This window comes from Lactuca virosa, chromosome 8 (genome assembly GCF_052849685.1).
Source record: "Lactuca virosa cultivar CGN04683 chromosome 8, Lactuca_virosa_CGN04683_v6, whole genome shotgun sequence".
NCBI lineage: Eukaryota > Viridiplantae > Streptophyta > Magnoliopsida > Asterales > Asteraceae > Lactuca > Lactuca virosa.
The window spans coordinates 347,665,357-347,671,678 of record NC_136433.1 but is presented as its reverse complement, the minus strand read 5'-3'; positions in this window follow the sequence as shown (position 1 = coordinate 347,671,678).

Here is a 6,322-nt window from a genome sequence, read left to right as displayed (position 1 = left end):
CACTTCTTTGTAAGATAAGTTGTAATGAGTGTTATGTTTCAACTAATAGCATCATCTTTTAGTAGATCTTTTAAGTTCATGGAGTTTAAACACATAATCACATATATAAGATGAAAATCACACAAAATCATGCATACACACATAGATCTACACAAAACAACTTGTATGCTCCCCCAAAACAAAGTAAAAATCGAAAATAGGGGGTATGAACTCACTTTGGGTTGTTGTTCTCGGGTTGATGAAGAGTTTGAAGAAGATTTTGGCCCTAGATGTTTCCTTGAGGAGATTTTCGAGATCTATGAAGTTCTAAGAGCATGGATCAAGAAAACATGTGCTTATGAGGATGGATCTATCATAAAGTGAAATAAACCACTTTGAGTTTACATGATCTTACCTAGTATGAAGTTTGAAGAGATTTTCCTTGAGACACACACAAGTACACAAGAATTTTAGGAAGGATAGAAAAGGTTTCTTTGAGTGTTCTTAGAGAGGAATGCTTGAGTGAGTTTGAGATTAAAATGAAGATGGTGGTGGTTTTTGGCTCTATGGCCATGAATTAGAAGAGAGAAAGAGAGGAGAGAGGTTGAGATGTGATGGTTGCATTGAGACATGAGATTAGTATGGAGGTTTGTTGGATAATGGCTTGGAAATCCATCTTGTAAACATGAGGTGGCACTCTTAATATCTTTTGCTAATTTGTTTTTTTTAAGTGGGCAGTAAATGGGAAAGGATGGGTTAACGGCCCAAATGAGTTCACAACCCAATTGGGTTCATGACCCAATTAAGATGAGGAGATGGGTTCACGACCCATCAAGGTTAAATAGTATGGTTCACGGTCCATTATGGCCCATGACGAATAAGTAAGTGATTGTAGGCCCAACTTGGCCCAATTGCTATGGTTTGACGAATGTGGGCCCAACTAGAGCCCAAATGGGTTTCATTGGTCCAAAATCATCAAATAGAAGGTTTACTGGTCCATTTGGCCCAATGAGAAGATCCTAATTCATATTAAATTTGAACCGGAATATTTAGGGTTTTCAACCCATAGTTAAGTATACGAGATGCACTGTATTAGATTTTTGAACTTCACTCAGGAGTTTTGATTCAAATGGATGATTTTGATTGAGCATAGAGTATGATATCCACTTCAATTACAAGTCTTACAATAGTTGATGTTTACATGAGGACAGAATTTCCTGGCTAAAAAAAATGCTAGTTGTGACACCACAACCAAACAAGGAACAGGAGTTAAGGCGAAATCACACATCCTAAGTCTGTAGAATCTTAATTATATACAACCGTAATGTATACACCTAGTAGTGATAGGTGAACCGCGTGGGTCCTTAGTCTCTATTGCGGTGTGTCCCTTCTTATTGCAGTTCTTTTAATGCATTTCCCGACAAACACCCTTGTGATGGAAGTTGCACTTGTTACAGTTTGGAAGGATTCCAGCATATCGAGAGGGTTTCGCATCCTGAGAGGGTTCGCATCCTCAGAGGGTTTCGCAGCCTGAGATGGTTCGCATCCTGGGAGGGTTTTGCATCCTGAGTCCTGAGAGGGTTCACATCCTGTGTCACACCCCCGAACTAGACGGCGGAAACGTCCAGGGGCTCGTGTGACTATAAATTGAAATATCATCACAATGAATATACATGAAACATACACAATCGTCACCAACATTACATATTACAACTGCATTGTTCACATCAAGTACATTGTTTTACATTACATAATTCAGAAATATAAATTGTACGATAATTGACACGTGCATAAAAGAAATCCCAAAATACTCTTGATGGTTCTTCAGCTTAATGATTACCTGAGAATACAAGTTATTTTGAAAACGGTCAACATATATAATGTTGGTGAGTTCATAAGCATGTTTGATTGAAAAACTTTGTATTGGGTGCATAACCCAGAAAATCCGATATTTTCTATAAAAATTCTTTGAAAAATATGTAATGACTACGTATAAATGTATGTGTGATTTTCATTGTAAAATCGTGTGTAAATGAAAAATCCAAATTCCTTGTATTACATCTGTTATGAGAAAAAGGTAATGATTAATAGTGTTTCCCCCAGAAAATCCGATATTTTCTGATTTATAAAAGTGTTATAGTTCTTGCATCATCGTATAAGTTGTTTTGTATCGACACGATCGAAGGGTTTAATCTCCGAAATGTTAAGATGGTATTGGATCTCTATGTGAGCTGTTATAACCATGCATGATAATGACTAAATTGCCTGTCTTGGTATTTTTCCAAACGCCGGTATTTGATCAAGGTTTTGTCGCCCTAGACTGGCCTAGTCTAGCTGTAGCAAACAACTAAGGCGTGGGGGGTCACCCCGTATAGATCTATACATAAACTCTCGCTCTCCCTCCAGGAGACTCTGATTATAACTACATGCTACGGCCATACACTCAGTGATGTCAACCGACAAGTCCCACTAGATCCCAAATATTTCCACATGAATATGTATAACGTTATATGTATTTAGTTTACAAACACTAGTTGATATATGGATGTGAAATGATAAAGCCCAACAAAAAATGAAAAAGGACAATTATGGCCCATTAGACGTGTAAATTGTTTCAAGGCTTATTAGGTATGCAGAAGGACACTCAAGGCCCATTAAGCATACAACGAATAGTTCAGGCCCAATTATCATGTAAACGGGCCACTAAGGCCCAATAAACATGTAAAGGATAATTTAGGCCCATTATGCATGTAATTGGGTCACTAAGGCCCAATACACATGAAATGAATATATTGGGCCCATTAATCATGCAAACGGATCACGAAGGCCCAATAAGCATGTATAGGAAGTATTAGGCCCAATATTCGTACCCTTATTGTATTTCGTTTGTTTATTATAGTATGATTCATTTAGTCGGGAAAATTTATTCATACAGTTATAAAAATCTAGTGTATTGTTATAATGTTATTTCTAGCGTGATACGTCAAAATTCTGTAATTTGAACTTTGTTTAATAAAATTACACTTTAGGTCCCTTAAAAACTAAATTAACATTTAGAGGCTTATTTTTACATAAAATGTCATTTTTGGTCCATTTTAATTAAAAATAACATTTTAGTCCATCAATTTATAAAAATTTGTATTTTCGCCCCAAATGTTTAGTAATTTACGGATTTGGCCCAAAAATACATATTTTGACATTTTCGATCCATTTTTGCAGAAAATTACATTTTCAGCCCCTTATTTGCGTAAAATGACATTTCCGGCCCATTTTTGCAAAATTAACATTTTTGGCCCAAATTTTGAGATAAGTGTCATTTTCAGCCCCTAATCTCGTTTATTCTTATTTTTGGCTCAAATTTTGTTTAAATAACATTTCAATCCCCAAAGATTTATATTTTTGCAATTTTGGGCCCAATAAACCGTAAGGCCCACATTAAGGCCGGAAATGCCAAATTTTACACTTTTGACCCTTAGGAAAATATGGTTGTTATAAAAGCTCATTTTTAAGCTAATAATACCCTTTTAGCCCCAATAAAACCGTGGGTGTCACTCTTGACCCCAAACTTTTGTTTATTTGCCAAAAATGATTCTTACACAAGATTTTGTTTTGTTTTTCACAACTTAGGCATTTATAACACTTTTAACTTTGTAGTATGATGTCTAGAGTGTTTTTGTTTATGAATCTCACTTATTTTAGTTAGAGTTTTATAGATCCATCGAGTTTAGAGCACAAACACAACAAAAGCCAAGGAAAATCACACCGAAAACAAGGGGGGTATGAACTCACCTTTGCTTTGATGTTTCGGTTTTGAAGAAGAGATGGAAGAAGTTGATGTGATTTTTGGCTCTAGCAAGCTCCTTGAGTGGTTTTCGAACTTAGGAGGTTCTAGGAAGCAAAATCACGAGAATATGTGTTTATAATGAGTGAGTTAGCTAAACATGGATTAAATTAACTCAGGTTTTCAAGATCTTACCTCAAGAGTGTATCTTAAAGTGATTTTGGATGAAAAAACTCCTTGGAAAGCTCTAAATCTCGAAAATTTTTGATGGAAGGGGAGGGATGTTCTTGAGAGTGTTTGAAAGATTTTTGAGAGAATGAGGGTGGTGTGAGGTGTTTCGGCCGAGAAGAAGAAGAGAGAAGAGAGAGGGAGTGAGGTGATGTGCATGGAGATCCATCATGCAATAAGGAGGTGGCTAACTCTCATTAATCCTCCTAATTTCCTTTTATTTTTCTTTTCTTTTACTTATTGGGCCGAGAATGGGCCTAGTGGGATGAAGAAAATGGTGTTGGGCCCAAACTCTTGGCTTGATCGAATTTTTATAGGCCCAATATTATTTTTCGGCCCATTGGGCTCATTAGATGGTTCACGGGCCATTTGAATGAAAGAAAAGACGTTTATGGCTCTTTAGGGTGATTGGAGTTGTTATGGCCCAATAAGGCCCATTAGGGTTAGAATGAATCATTCTAGGCCCAAATGGTCCAAAATGTTATAGATTTATGAATTGGGTCCATTTAGAATCCAAATAGGGTTTCCAAGCCCAATATAGTTGAATTGAATGCTTATTGGTCCATTAGGCTCAATAAGGAAATCCTAGTCCATAATGAACTTGAACCTGGATCTCTAAGGTTTTCAACCCTTAATTGAACATAAGAGATGTATTTAAATGGGCATTGATTGATTCACTTAGAGTACATGCTTTACAATAGTTGAATGATTACATAAGAATAGAATTTTCCTAGCTAAAATGCTAGTTGTGACATCCTGAGAGGGTTTGCATCCTGAGAGGGTTTCACATCCTGAGAGGGTTCACATCATGAGAGGGTTTCGCATCTTGAGAGGGTTCGCATCCTGAGAGGGTTTTACATCATGAGAGGGTTTCACATCCTGAGAGGGTTCACATCCTGAGAGGGTTTCACATCATGAGAGGGTTTCGCATCCTGAAAGGGTTCGCATCTTGAGAGGGTTTCGCATCTTGAGAGGGTTTCACATATTGAGAGGGTTTCGCAGCGAACTTGTCGGTTCACATTTTCTCCTCCCGTATCGAGTGGTTTTCAACAATTTGAAGTGTTGGGATGGCATGGGTGTTTATGGAAAAGTTGGAAATGTGATTTTTATTACCAAGAGAGATTTGGGAGAGATTTAGGAGAGAGAGATATATAGATAGAGAGATAGAAGGAGATTTTGTTTGTAGCCTTTGTTATGGTTTTTGCCACGTAGTGTTAGGATTGTAAACTCCACTATTTCGTGTTATGAGTGTTCTATATCCTTGAACGATACATAGTTGTGTTTTATCGAGCTGTTATGTTTCTCACCCTATTTAGGGTTCAGACAGTTGAACATATGAAACTTCCGAGTGATACTTTGTATTATAATAGTAAGTTGTACATTAGGAAACATAACGTAAACCCTAACATACTAGTACAAGTTGAGTTGACCGGGTTGACTTTGTTTGACAAAAATTTGACGGTTGTCACATCAGGTGTCGGTTGCTGTTGTTCCAGTTGTCAGGGAGTTCGTTGATGTATTCCCGAAGGAGTTACCCGGTGTGACCCCTGCGAGGCAGGTCGAGTTCAGGATCAACCTTGTACTAGGTGCGGCCCCTATTGCCAAGGCGTCATACTTATTGGCACCGCCTGAGATGCAGGAGCTGTCATCTCAGCTGCAGGAGCTGCTAGGCAAGCAGTTCATCCGACCGAGCAGTTCTCCATGGGGAGCGTCGATTCTATTTGTCAGGAAGAAGGATGGTTCGCACTGGATGTGCATCGATTATAGGGAGCTGAACAAGTTAACGGTGAAGAACTGTTATCCCTTTCCGCGGATTGACGTTATCTTTGATCAGTTGCAGGGAGCATCTTGGTTCTCCAAGATTGATATGAGGTCTCGGTACCATCAAGTCAATGTGAGGGAGGAGGACGTGGAGAAGACCGCGTTCCGGACTCGTTATGGGCATTACGAGTTCGTGGTGATGCCGTTCGGGCTCACCAATGCGCCTCCGATATGTATGGATTTGATGAATCGGGTATGCATGTCGATGCTCGATCGTTCTGTTATCGTGTTTATTAATGATGTCTTGGTGTATTCCAAAACCAGAGAGCAGCATAAGGAGCATCTACGTGTACTTTTGGAGGATTTTGAGGTGAGAACAACTATATGCTAAGTTCTCAAAGTGCGTGTTTTGGTTGCGAGTGATTCATTTCCTTAGACACCTTGTTCACCAAGATGGGATTTTGGTCAGTCCAGCCAAAATCGAGGCGATGATGCAGTGGGAGGTTCCGAAATCTCCCTCGGATATCAGGAGTTTTTTGGGTTTGGTAGGGTACTACTGGAGACTTATTCAGG